A 13,570-nucleotide genomic window follows, 5' to 3' on the forward strand; every position below is an offset into this window, starting at 1 on the left:
GGCGCAAGGGTCCGCCCCTACTTCTGATTGGTGAGGTGGATAGTCCCGCCCCCTACGGGGGAGCGAGCTTGGAGAGGGAAGTCCACCCCTGTTCCCCGCCCCCTACCCTAGCGTGTGTGCGCGCTCAGCACATGTGTAAGGCGCGCCTTGCTCCTTCGAACAGTCCTCCCGCCCGGAAGTCCCGGGCTTGGAGCTCTTGGCAAGGGGGGCAGGGAGAGCCGAGAAAGGCACACGATGTTTCCTCCAAGGCTCGAGATCTGGTAGCCTTCGCTTTGAAGTTAGGGGTTGACGGTGTAGGGTGGCTTTGGGGGGCTTTGCTCCTGTGGTTCTGCAAGGGTTGGGAGGAGGGGGTGTGGTCTGTCCTTCCTCGCCAAGTACTAAAGTTCTGACCCTGCATCCTGGCTTTTCTTGCGACTCAACTTCCCGGAGACCGCCCTAAGCCTAAGCTTCAGAACGCTGCGGACGCTGCCAGTGTGTTTTCTTTCCAGCATAAGGCAGCCGCTGTCCTTACTAAGCTTTATCAAAACCTCTGAGCAACCTAGGGTTGCCGTGGATGCTTTAGGCAATATCCAGGGCAGCTCATCCCCTGCTGACAGAGAAGTCGAGAGTGGCCCAATTCTGCTAGAGTTCCAAATGGTTCTTGATGTCCAGGTGGGAATGCCGTGTGGCACCCAGTGCAAGGAGAGGAGGAAGACCCAGTTCTGCATATTTGCCGCTTCTTCGTAACCTCCTAGAGGTTTGGGCTGGGGGTCTCGTTTGTTTCGTCCGTGTTACTTATTTTTTGAGCTCCGTCCTGGGGCAGGGTTTGGCTCCCAGGGAGATTGTTCCCATCTGTCGGCTATTGATGAAGTTCAGTTCGCTGCCTTCCGGTTTGGAGTCCGGCCCACCTGTTGCCAGCGCTCATTTCTTGGGGTCTCCGGCGGATTACGGAGGAAGGACAAGAAAGGACCTGGGAGTGAGCTACCTGGGGCCTGCCTCTCGGATACGGACTCGGCTCTCTTAGGGGAGTAGCTTTTTTGCGGAAGAGAGCGGGAAAACTCTAGTCCCGCCCCCTCCTCTCCTGGCGCTCCGTGAGCGCCCCCCAAAGCAAGGCCAGCGTCAGTTCGCCCTATTTAGTGAATAAATAAAAGCCACCTAGATATCGCTAGCATCTCGTCTGTGTTCAAGGCCATATTACCTAAACAGAGAGGGCCTAGGAACTGTCATTAACTCTCGCTGACCAAGGAGGAGGGAACAGCTGTTCTTATTCCGTTTCCAACTCTGGAACTTTTATTATTTCTCTGAAGTGTGGTGCAAGATTCATTTATGCCATGGCCTGTTTGGTCTCCTTTTCTCAGTCGAGTCTGATCCTCCAGATCTACCCTGGAGATCGCAATTGCCGTACGCCTCACGCTCCGCCTTTCAGAGGCTTGCCAGGGCGTTGGCTGTTAGGGCCCTGCCCTCATTTTGGTTATCTCCGCCCTCTTAGGACTGCATATTCAGGTTTAGGGAGTGTCGGTGTTAAAAGTATGCAGCCACCCCTAGCTGCGGGCTGAACAACCGCTGGAGCTATTCCTCGACTTTGATCTCCAGCCCTTAATTCTGTATTCTACTTACTGAAAGGAGCTGTCGGCTGCTCCGCATATTTGTGTCTACAAGGAGGCATTCTGCAGAAATGTAAATTGTAGAGAACTGGATGGGAAGAATGAGATTCTCTTTCCCTTTGTAAGGGGGTCCTCCACGGTGGCAATGCTGCTGCCTCTCCCTTTCAGATCCCAAGACATCGGATTCCCGCTGCTGCGCTCCGCATCACCTTCTGTTACAGGTCCTGGAACTCTGCGCTTCAGTCTCTAGTGTAAACATTCCACAAAAGGACTGCTAAGGTTCAGCCTCCTCGCGCAGGGCGGAGTCAGCTGCTTCCTAGACGGGCATCCTGGCCAATAGAGGCTCCTACCGGCGCCGAGACAGCCAGTCTGATGGTTGGAGGCGGGGCATGGTCCGGCAGTGCGGTAGGAGGAGCCTGCTCACGGACATTTTACCCCACATCGGTTACTTACCTTCCTAGGGCAGCCGGAGAGCTAGGGGTAGTCTTCCAATACGGTGACCGGCGAGGGCGGGAGCGGAGTTTTTGGGCCTGTAGCTGAGACGGCATGGGGCGGGACATATAGAGTTCTCCAATGAGATGCGGAGAGCTTCCCTGCTTCTTCCAATAGTATTGTGGCTTGGGGGTGGGATTCAGCAGTTCGTCTCCAATAGGCGGGGTTGAGTTAGGGAAGCTCCCCGCCAATAGGGGCGTGGAGAAGGTGAGCGGCTCCCCCCCTCCCCTCCCAGCCGGGGGGGAAAGGGGCGGGCATCAGCAGGCAGAGCGCAGCGATTGGCTATATCTTTGACGGGCGGATAGTACGGCCTGTGCGGAGCGAAGCTGAGTCTTCCCTCTGCGGGGCGGGCCGGGCGAGTGGGCGGGATTTCCCGGGTAACAGAGAAGCGGCCGCGGCGGTAGAGGCGGCGGAGACGGTTTCTCCATCTTCCCCCCCTCCCCTTCCCCCCTCGGAGTTTCCCTCCCTCCCTCCCTCCCTCCTTCCCAGTCTGGGCACTGGGGCCTGTGACCGCTCCGTTAGCAGAGGGGCGGCTGCCAGTCCGCTTTGGCGGGCCTGTGCTCCGCGCGGTTCTTGGGGCCTCCCTGCCCCAGAGGCTCACGCCGAGAGGGACACGCAGTGAGGAGCGGCCGAAGCAGCTTTGCGGTGAGAGCACGCCGGGCCGGGGTCGGGGCGGGGAGCCTGGTGGCGGGTAACGCCGGAGCGAGGGTGTGTATTTTGGGGGGGGGCTGACCTCCTCGGCTTCCCGTAGAGCAGAAGGGCGGGAGGCGTGTGGATGTGTGAGGGGGGTGGGGGGCGGAGCGGGGTAGCTCTCGGTGCGGGAGGGGGAGGAGAGCGTAGTCCCGGTGCGCGCGGAGGGGGCGGGCTCTCGCGCCGCCGCTCAGGGGCGGGGCCGGCGCGCGCGTGCGATTGTGGAGAAAGGGGCGGGGCTGGGCCCTATGCTGAGTGCTCTTTGCCGCCGACCACCCCTCCAGTCCTCCCTGGTTGGGCGGGGCCTTGGCTGAGCGGCCTAGCACTGGCCTGCTGGGGTTGGGTGACGGGCTGGGGGTCTCCCGCCTGTGGCTTCGGGGCGCGGCAGGGAGGGGGCGTGAAATCTGCCTTCCTCCGCCTTCCTGGGATCCGGTTGGCCGGAGGGGCCGGACGGAGCGGCGATGCCACTCCCCCTGACCGTCCTCCCCCTTTCCCGGGTTTCCGCCTCCTTGGCAAGTGAGGCGGGGCTCGGGAAAGCCCGCTGTCCTGTCTGGCTGAGAGTCGCGGCGCCTAGATCTGCCCCGCCCTACGTCTCCATGGGGTGGGAGGAGCCCCCAGACTGCGAACTGTGGAGGTGTCAGGACTTTCTCTTGTGGCTCGGCCAAGCCTTTTGCCTCGGGCCGGAGAGTCAGGTGCCAGAGCTGTTGTCTCTGCTTTACTCGGTGCGGCATGGATGGCACTATGCAGCCTGGAGAGTGAGAGCGTGGTCCACTTCACGGCCCTCTTGGTTGTAATTCTTGGGGCGAGGTGCTCAAGGTCCTTTCGCTGCAGTCTGCGGTCGAGGGCTGCTCGTGCTGAGACCGTGCTTCCGCAGCGGTGCTGGTTGGGGGGAGGGGCGGAGAGTCATCAGAGACTAGAAATGTGGCCGGGGACAACCTTTCCTGGAGTTCCCTTGATGTTGGGTTACCGAGGCTGAACGGGGCGGGGCTTCCTCTAAGCCAATGGGATGGTGGGTAGTTAGTTAGACTTGGCCACTGTTTCTTTGCCTTAGAACTTCACATCCAGTTAGCCAAGGAAAGGCTGAGAAAGCTTCTCTTCCCAAGACTGAGATTTAGAAAAGGAAGTGTTGAATTTGCATTTTACTAAATGATTTTTAATCAAAAACGGTGATTAAAAAAACCTGAGACTTTGAATAAAATTTTCCAGTTTCTTCAGCTCCTGCATTTTTTGAATGCCCTAATTGTACAGGTGGTCTGCTGCTTAATTTCACAAATAAGTAAGTTGCCCTTTAGGTAACTTTAGATGTTCTTGAAAAGCCTGGTTTTATGTAATTCTGTTAGAACATCTAGACCACTTTCTATTTATATTTATAAAGCATAATGTTCTTACTCTATTTTATTAGAGAAGGGTGAATTTGAGGCTAGTGTATTGAGCCTTATGTATGTGGCTTATGTACTGTTGCCCTGCAGTGTATTTGGAAATTGCCTTAGGACATTTCAAGGTTAATGAACCACTTTAATTGAGGATTTTGCTCAGAGTTGAGACATTCTTTTTTTTTTTAATTTATTTTAATTGGAGGCTAATTACAATATTGTAGTGGGTTTTGCCATACACTGACATGAACCAGCCATAGGTATACATGTGTGAATCCCCTTCCTTTTTCCTCCCCATCCCATCTCTCAGGGTCATCCCAATGCACCGGCCCTGAGTGCCAGAGACATTCTCTTTTCTTAAGAGAAATTACTTGTGTTTTTAATATTTTTCATGAGAAAATAAACATGGGACAAATATGTTTATTTATTCCTTAATATCTTATCAAGCCCTCCGGCTAATTAGCTGAACTTAAATTCAGTTCTGGATTTGTGCTTTGCTCATTTGGGACTGAGAGCTTGGTGTCCTGTGCTGTACTCATGTGAAGAGATTAAGTCCCACCTTCTTAGCTAAAGAAGTCGCAGTGGCAACAGCAACTTTAATTTGCTTAGTGGTGACTGTAGTAGAACTGGTCTGGAGGCAGGAAACCTGGGTATTTTCCCTGTTTCTATAAACTGATAAAGTTGGTGAGAATAGCGGAGAGTTTCCATTGAGGACAGTTTGGTCAGCACATAATTCCCACTGTTTGTGATGCTGTGTGCTGGGAAACATAGAAGACCCTATTCATGCCCTTGAAGACTGTGTGGTCTTTTGGTGAGCCAGGGTCAGAAGTCCCACATAGACTTTAATTTCAGGTAAGAGCCTAAATAATGCTGTATTAAGAGAGTTAATATCAAATATCAGTATCATATAGTTTTGTCAAAGACCCTAGATAGATTTGCATTTTGTAATTAAGGTTTCACCTAAAGAGTAAGAAGAAAAAAAAAATTTTTTTTTTTTTTTTCAGGAATGGGTTATGTAGTAATTTGATAAGATTCCTGGCAAAACATAATCCTGTTTGCATCTTCAGTGCAAACAGACAAGATGCTGAAGATCTTTGCCAGGCAGATGTTAATGGCTGTGAATTTTAGTTGGAATTAAAAGATTGTATCCATGGCATTCAGTAATCTAATGCAGTGCTTTCAAAGGCTTTCTTACTCTTCTGGATAACTCTTATCAATCAAGAATTTGTTAAGCTTTGTTTTCTGTAGAGTCTTATAAAGATGATAAATGCTTTTTCAGACTACACTTTGTCTCTCTTCTTGAGTAGTAATGAGAACACTTACTGAGCCCTTTACTATGCCCCAGGCACTGACTTAAGTATTATACATTTATTAATGTTTAATGCTCACTACAGCACTGTGTAGTAGGTACTATGAAATCTGTTTTAAAGATGAGGAAACAGTGGGACAGAGAAGTTAGACATATGGTAAATGGCTAATCCAGAATCTGAACCCAGGCATTCTGGTTACAGAGTCCAGGCTCTTAATGCTATACTCCAGCTGTCTCTGGTCTAAGGATAGTAAATGGAGAAGGAGCAGTGTGGTGTTTGTTTGTTTGTTTTTTCTGGTTGTAGTAAAACATATAAAATTTACAATTTTATCTATTTTTAAATGTGTGATTCAGTGACATTAAGTGCATATACATTGTTGCGCAATCATTGCCTCCATCCACATTTCATCTATCCATATGATAGATGTTTGGTTGTTTCCACTTTTTGTCTAAGTGGAATAGTGTCTATTCCACTTCTTGTCTATGCAGCTGTGAACATGGATGGATAAATATCTCTTCAAGTACCTACTTCGTATTCTTCTAGGTATATACCTGGAAGTGGAATTGCTAAGACATATGATAATTTTATGTTTAATTTTTGGAAGAAGCAGCAATGAGCTTTTGAAGGCACGTTTGAGGGGTAAGATTGAGATTCAGATTCTAAAGTTAAAATGAGTCAACATGCATTGTTGACCACCTTTTTTAAGTTGAGGTTTAGTTGATGTACAGTATTATATAAATTTCAGGTGTACAACACAGTGATTCACAATTTTTTTTAAGGTTATTGAGCATCTTCTTAAATAGCTCTGGATTGACACAGCGAGAGTGTTTGTCCCTGAAAAGTTTACATTCTTAGAAGGAAAGGTAAATATACATATAATGTGATTTTTACTACACGCCAGTATAGGTTGAACGTGTAAGAGTAAAGTACAGAGAGCTGTAAGGAATTCAGTGGAGAGCCCAGCTTTTGGTGGGAAGAGGAAGAAGGGACACTGAATAAGAAACAGGAGGGAGGAGTCTGAAATCAGAGCCAGTTTAAGGGAGTTGTTAGACATCTCTCAAAATACCCCAGAGAATGCTTTGGAGTGTTAGAAAGGGTGGCATTGTATTGAAAATGGCATGTGGATTGTCTGTCTTTCAGAGTTTGTGAATCCTTTTCTCTTCAGTTGGCAGATGTGATTGCTTCCCCTGCTTAGCAAGGTAGTTAAGAAGCACAGGGAAGAAATTATGAACTTGGGGTAACTTCTTGTTACTCTGTTAAGCTCAAAATACTTTATTAATATGGTCAATGTTATTTCCTAGTACTTCTTTTCCTCCACCTACCTTCCTGTTTCTGTTACTTTAATAAGTGAGTAGTCAAAGTAATATCTTAGGATTTTAATATTTTGCTTGTTACAATGTAATTAATTCCTGGGTTTTGTTCTTTGTTGAGATTAAGGTCAAATAATGAGGTGCATCCAGCAGCATACTTGGGTAGTCTGAGTTCTGAATATTTCAAGGAGTTTTGTTTTTCTGGCAGACATCTTTTTAAATTTGAATTTGAATTATCTTTATACAGTTATCTGTCCAATTGTCTTTTAACAACACATTAAAAACCTTTGACTTCTCTTCAGTTATGTAATTTTCTTCTGAGGTCTGTTTCTTCAAAAGGCAAGTCCTTCTCCCCCAAAGTCCCAAAAGACATGCCCAGTGGGATTTGTTGTCACATATAACCAAATGCAGATTTTTTTTGTCCTTGTATATTTGCAGGACAGAAACCTGATACTGATTTTCCTCAGGGAGAGCTGCAGCAGCAGCTCACAGTTCATATATATTGGGACTTTATTTTCTCCATATCCTCAGTGTCTAGGACAGTCCTGGCATACAATAGGTCATACAATAGATAAGTAGTTTACAAACTGAACTCTGATGACATTTTATAGTTTGATAACTAGAGGACATCCTGGAGTGTGAAGTCAAGTGGCCTTAGGAAGCATTACTATGAACAAAGCTGGTGGAGGTGATGGAGTTCCAGCTGAGCTATTTCAAATCCTAAAAATGATGCTGTTAAAGTGAGATGGTTGTATGACATCACTGACTCAATGGACATGAGTTTGAGTAAGCTTTGGGAGTTGGTGATGGACAAGGAATCCTGGCATACTGCAGTCTGTGGGGTCGCAAAGATTTGGACACAACTGAACGACTGAACTGAAAGTGCTGCACTCAATATGTCAATAAATTTGGAAAACTCAGCAGTGGCCACAGGACTGGAAAAGGTCAGTTTTCATTCCAGTCCCAAGGAATGTTCACACTACCACACAGTTGCGTACATTTCACATGCTAGCAAGGTAATGCTTAAAATACTTCAAGTTAGACTTCAACTGTACATGAACCAAGAAGTTCCAGGTGTACAGGCTGGGTTTAGAAGAGACAGAGGAACTGGAGATCAAATTGCCAACATCCGTTGGATCATAGAGAAAGCTAGGGAATTCCAAACAAACATCTACTGCTTCACTGACTATGCTAAAGCCTTTGACTGGATCACAACAAACTGTGGAAAATTCTTGAAGAGATGGGAATATCAGACCATCTTACCTTCCTCCTGAGAAACTTGTATTCAGGTCAAGAAGCAATGGTTAGAACCAGAAATGGAACAACGAACTGGTTCAAAATTTTCAAAGGAGTACATCAAGGTTGTGTATTATTACTCTGCTTATTTAACTTATATGCAGAGTACATCATGCAGGATACCAGGCTGGATGAAGCACAAGCTGGAATCAAGATTGCTGGGAGAAATATCAATAACCTCAGGTATGCAGAAGACACCACCCTTATAGCAGAAAGCAAAGAGAAACTAAAGAACCTCTTGATGAGGGTGAAAGAGGAGAATGAAAAAGTTGGCATAAAACTCAACATTCAAAAAATTAAAATCGTGGCATCCAGTCCCATCACTTCATGGCAAATAGATGGAGGAAACATTTGGAAACAGTGGCAGATTTATTTTCTTGGGCTCCAAAATCACTATGGATGGTGACTACAGCCATGGAATTAAAAGACGCTTGCTCCTTGGAAGAAAAGCTCTGACAAACCTAGATGGTGTATTAAAAAGCAGTGACATCACTTTGCCGACAAAGGTCCACCTAGTCAAAGCTGTGGTTTTTCCACTAGTCATATACAGATGTGAGAGCTGGACCATAAAGAAGGCTGAGCACCAAAGGATTGATGCTTTCAAATTGTGGTGCTAGAGAAGGCTGAGAGTCCCTTGGTCTGCAAGGAGATCAAACCAGTCAATCCTAAAGGAAATCAACCCTGAATATTCATTGAAAGAACTGAAGCTGAAGCTCCAATGCTTTGGCCACCTGATGCGAAGTGCCGAGTCATTGGAAAAAACCCTGATGCTGGGAAAGAGAGGGTAAGAGAAGAAGGGGGTGACAGGATGAGATGGTTGGATGGAATCACTGACTTAATGGACATGAGTTTGAGCAGACTGTGGGAGATAGTGGAAGACGGGAAAGCCTAGCGTGCTGTGGTCCATTGGATTGCAAAGAGTCAGACATGGCTTAGCGACTAAACAACTAGAGGATACCTCTGTTTAGTTAACAGTTGGCTTCAAAATTAGTTAGGCTTTTATTGGTAGGAATTTCTAACGGATCCATCTCCTTTTTGCTCCTCCTTTCTTTTGCTTTTGTTTTCCTCACCCACTCTTCTTTGTGAGTGCCTGCATGTTGGTTGTATTTACCAGCATCGTGGTGGTGAATGTTTCTGCAGTCCTGTTGATATCCTCCAGGGCTAGGCTTGCTGACTTGCAGGCTGTTGAAGGATATACAGAGACACAGTCCCTTATTTGCAGCTCTGAAATACAAATATTTTTGTTTGTTTGTTTTGGTAAGTTTGGAATTCAGAGGCACAACTTCCAAATTTTGGTAAGTTTGGAATTTGGCAAGGAGATCCAACCAGTCCATTCTGAAGGAGACCAACCCTGGGTGTGCTTTGGAGGGAATGATGCTAAAGCTGAAGCTCCAGTACTTTGGCCACTTCATGCGAAGAGTTGACTCATTGGAAAAGACTCTGATGCTGGGAGGGATTGGGGGCAGGAGAAGGGGACAACCGAGGATGAGATGGCTGGATGGCATCACAGACTCGATGGATGTGAGTCTGAGTGAACTCTGGGAGATGGTGATGGACAGGGAGGCCTGGCGTGCTACGATTCATGGGGTCGTAAAGAGTTGGACACAACTGAGCGACTGAACTGAATAAGGAATTCAGAGGCACAACCTGATCTAAGCTGTCCCACTTGGTGCAGAAATGTGAATGTGCTCGATTATGGAGAGCTACGCTATGCACCATATGCCTTTCCGAAACCTAAGCAATACTGATAACTCAAATTTCTATCACTGGAAACCTCTCCTCTCTACAGTAGAGGAACAAATCCAGTTGCCCACTTCCTGCTTCCTCTTGGATAGCTAAAAGGCATCTTTGACTTTCTTATTCACAGCAGATAAATACTATTTGCTCTATATAGAAAAAACTATCCAGGATTTGACCACTTAATTCCACCCCCTACCCCCAGCTACAGCAATGAATGTCAGTAACATCTCTATTTCTAGCTTCGATTGTTTCAGTAGCACCTTAACTGTTCTGTTTTGTTACTGCCACTCTTCAATCTGTTCTTAACATAGCGACCCAAGTGATTCTCTGCTTAAAACCCTCCAGTGGCTTCCCATTTCAGTCTGAGTCTTTATTACGACCTCTGAGAACAAACGTGTACTCTCTACCTCTTACCCCCAACTCCATTACCTTTCTGACTTCATTTCCTACTAGTCTGTCTTTCCTCCATTCTTCTCCAACTAGATGGCTTTTTCCCTTTTCTTGGAAAATGCCAAGCACATATGTATGTCAGAGTCTGCACTTGCTGCCCCCTCTGCCTGTGATGCTGCTTCTACTGATCCCCACATGGCCAGCCTCTTCATTTATTTCATTTCATAAGTTACCTTATTAGTGAGATATTCTTTGGTCATTATTACCTAAAATTTCAAAAATTCTCCTCTGCTTTTTCTTCTTAGCGTGTGTCTCTGTCTAATATTTTGAACACTGTTTATTATCTTGTTTATTTCTCCCACTAAAATGTGAACTTCTGGGGTTTACTTCCCTGGTGGTCCAGTGCAGGGGCTCTGGGTTTGATCCCTTGTCAGGTGACTGTATCGCACGTGCCCCAGTGCAGAGTTTGCATGCCGCAGCTAACAATCCCGCCTGCTGTAAGCAAGACCTGCCGCAGGCGAGTAAGTAGATAGATATATGATTTTAAACATGTAAACTTCCTGAGGAAGGAGAAGTTTGTTTTATTTTATTTACATCTGTATCCCTGGCTCCTAGAACAATGCCTGACACATAGTATGTGCTTACTAAATATTAGAGGATGCATACATGTGTGAATGAATGATTTGGTTTCCATCACAGCAAAACGCTATCCTAAGCACAGTGGAGGACACAAAGGTGTTTAAAGGTTTGTGTGCCCATGTCTGTGTGGGGGCAGAAATATAGCGAATAGAATAGAGGGAATATGAGGTGAGTGGCACATCTGTCATCCACAGAACCACCTTGAGTTCTGTTCTTTATAATACTTTCTTGAAAGCTGCAGCTAACATAACTTCTGTTATACCTAATCTGTTGTTTTATACTTGCCAGTTAATTTATAGAAACCTTGTCACACGAAGTAAATGTTAATGTCCTTGAGAAGAGGGATACACAATGATTTCCTTTTTCAAAATTACTCTACTGTTAATATTTAGTTTTTTAAACTTTTTATTTTGAAATAATTTTAGGCTTTAAAAACTTGCGAAAATAATACAAAGAATTGCCACATAACCTTCACCCAGATCTCCCAAATGCATCTTACATAAAACTACAATACAGTGATCAAATCAGAAAGTGAATATTGATACAGTTGTTAGTATCTTTTGAATTGAACTAAATAGTTTCTTGTCCATTTTTTGTCTGTAACATCAGTGTTAGTTAGACCCAATTTTAGTTTTTGAGTTTCTTTTTTGAGCAGTATTAACTACCTGTAAAGATTTATATTTCATTACTTGATTCTTTATGAGAGGTCTTCAAAAGAATGGAAATTTACTTTTTTTTTTTTAATGGAATAAACTGGTTCTAGCTTTTACCGTTTATACATCTGACCGAAGTTGTAGGATCTTGATGATCTTAGTTATTCTATATCTTGAACCATTTTGGTCTTTCATCATCTTAGGAATTACTTTATTATTACTGATCAATTATTCCCAACTATGCTTAAAAAAAAAAAAAGACACCCAAAATAGTAAGTGGAAGAATGATGAATCGCCTAGAAGGATGTATTGTGTGCATGCGTGCCTACTCAATTGTGTCCAACTTTCTGCGACCCCATGGACTGTAGCCCACCAGGCTCCTCTGTCCATGGGATTTCCCAGGCAAGAATACTGGAGTGGGTTGCCACTTCCTACTCCAGGGGATCTTCCCTGATCCAGAGATCGAATCTGTATTTTTTCATCTCCTGCATTGCAGGTGGATTCTTTACCACTATACCACCTAGGAGATCCTAGAAGAATGAGGCAATAGTAAAATTTTAAGTCATCATTACGGCAGTTTTCTTACTGCTTTGCCCAAAGCATTACAGCACCTTTCAAAAAAGTATAAAAGAAGTTGAGAGATGCCATCTGAAACATTATGTAAGATGTTACCAATTGAGTTATCTGAGTGAAGAGTAGATGACAGTTCTTTATGCTACTATTTTTATAGTTTTTAATAAGCTTTTATTCAATATATTTCATAACCTGTAATCTTTTATTTTCCTCCAGTAATGGCAAAGAGGAAAACTAACAGAGGAAGACGTTTCACAGTTATCAGAGGAACTAATAGATGAAAGTAATGGGCATCCCTGGTGGCTTGGTGGTAGAGAATCCGCCTGCCAATGCAGGAGATGTGGGTTCAATCCCCGGGTCGGGAAAATCCCCTGGAAAAGGAAATGGCAACTCCAGTATTCTTGCCTGGAAAGTTCCATGGACAGAGGAGCCTGGTGGGCCATAGTCCATGGGGTCGAAAAAGAGTTAAACGTGACTTAGTGAGTAAACAATAACAATGCAGCAGGTAGCAACACTCTTGGCTATGATGGGGATGGTAAAATTGATTGCATAAGCCAAGCTGATGACTTTGAGGCTTTAGATGATAAGATCCTAGATGAATTTTCTCAAACTGAAGAATTTATGTGTGGACAATATATTTCTGAGGATAGGGTGCAGGCTGGACTATGATGTCCTCATCCAGGAATCATTCAACTAGAAGGACTTAGGAATGCAGTATTTTCAACAAGAGTGTAAACCATTCCGATTTGCTAAAAGGATGTACAATGGTATTCTTCTACCAAAACTTACTTGACACACTTTGTAAATGGACAGATTCCCAAAGTTGTGTTTGATGATGTAAGGGCAAAAACCAATAAAAACCCCAAAGTAATAATAAGCTAGAACTTTACTTGAGATAAGTCTGTGCATGACAGCTGATGACTATAGTCAGTTGCATTTTAAAGGATATTGCTTATTTTGGTTATATATATATATCTTCAAAATCAGGGAGATGTGGACTAAAATTTGGATTTGCAGCTTAAATTCTCGCTAAAATTTCTAATAAAGGTGTTTCTAGCTCAGATGTTTAATGATAAGTTTTTCTGGCATACTGGGGTTAAAGGTGAATCACATGTTGTAAAGAAAGCAGTGTTACCATCTGCACATACAAGGTGATTGTCCTGAATCACCTTTTTAAAACTTGTTGTCACACTGTAGTATGACATAACTTCACCAGAGCTCACAAAAGGTATGTATCAAATGGGACTGTCATTATATTAATCCCGGTTTCTCAGCCTTGGCTGTGTTAATATTTTGGACTGAATCATTCTCTCTCGTGGGGAACTGTCCTGTACACTGCAGTGTGTGTGGTGACATCCCTGGTCTGCATTCATGAGATGCCAGTAGCACCTCTCTTCTGGAATCGTGACAACAAAAAGTGTCTTCTAACACTGCCAGATGAACCCTGGAGGGGGGCAAAATCTCCCCAGATTGGGGGACTGCCTCTTTGGGAAAATGTGAAACTACTTTTCAGGGGAGGCT

General features: G+C 45.0%; 1 protein-coding gene across 3 annotated transcripts in view; it reads left to right on the forward strand.

The window, feature by feature from the left end:
• Positions 1 to 13,570, forward strand: part of SIN3A (SIN3 transcription regulator family member A) — a 66,226-nt gene that overhangs the window by 1,836 nt on the left and 50,820 nt on the right. Inside the window, exon 1 of one of the 3 annotated variants that reach the window (XM_069559488.1) lies at positions 2,433 to 2,720. The exons of 1 other annotated variant lie outside the window; for it this stretch is intronic. The gene's annotated coding sequence lies outside the window, so the exon portion shown is untranslated. Of the gene's footprint in view, positions 1 to 2,432; positions 2,721 to 3,365; positions 3,458 to 13,570 lie in introns of those variants that run through there. One more of the 3 variants, XM_069559490.1, reaches the window with a different exon arrangement.

The sequence above is a fragment of the Ovis canadensis genome, chromosome 18 (assembly GCF_042477335.2).
Source record: "Ovis canadensis isolate MfBH-ARS-UI-01 breed Bighorn chromosome 18, ARS-UI_OviCan_v2, whole genome shotgun sequence".
Lineage (NCBI taxonomy): Eukaryota > Metazoa > Chordata > Mammalia > Artiodactyla > Bovidae > Ovis > Ovis canadensis.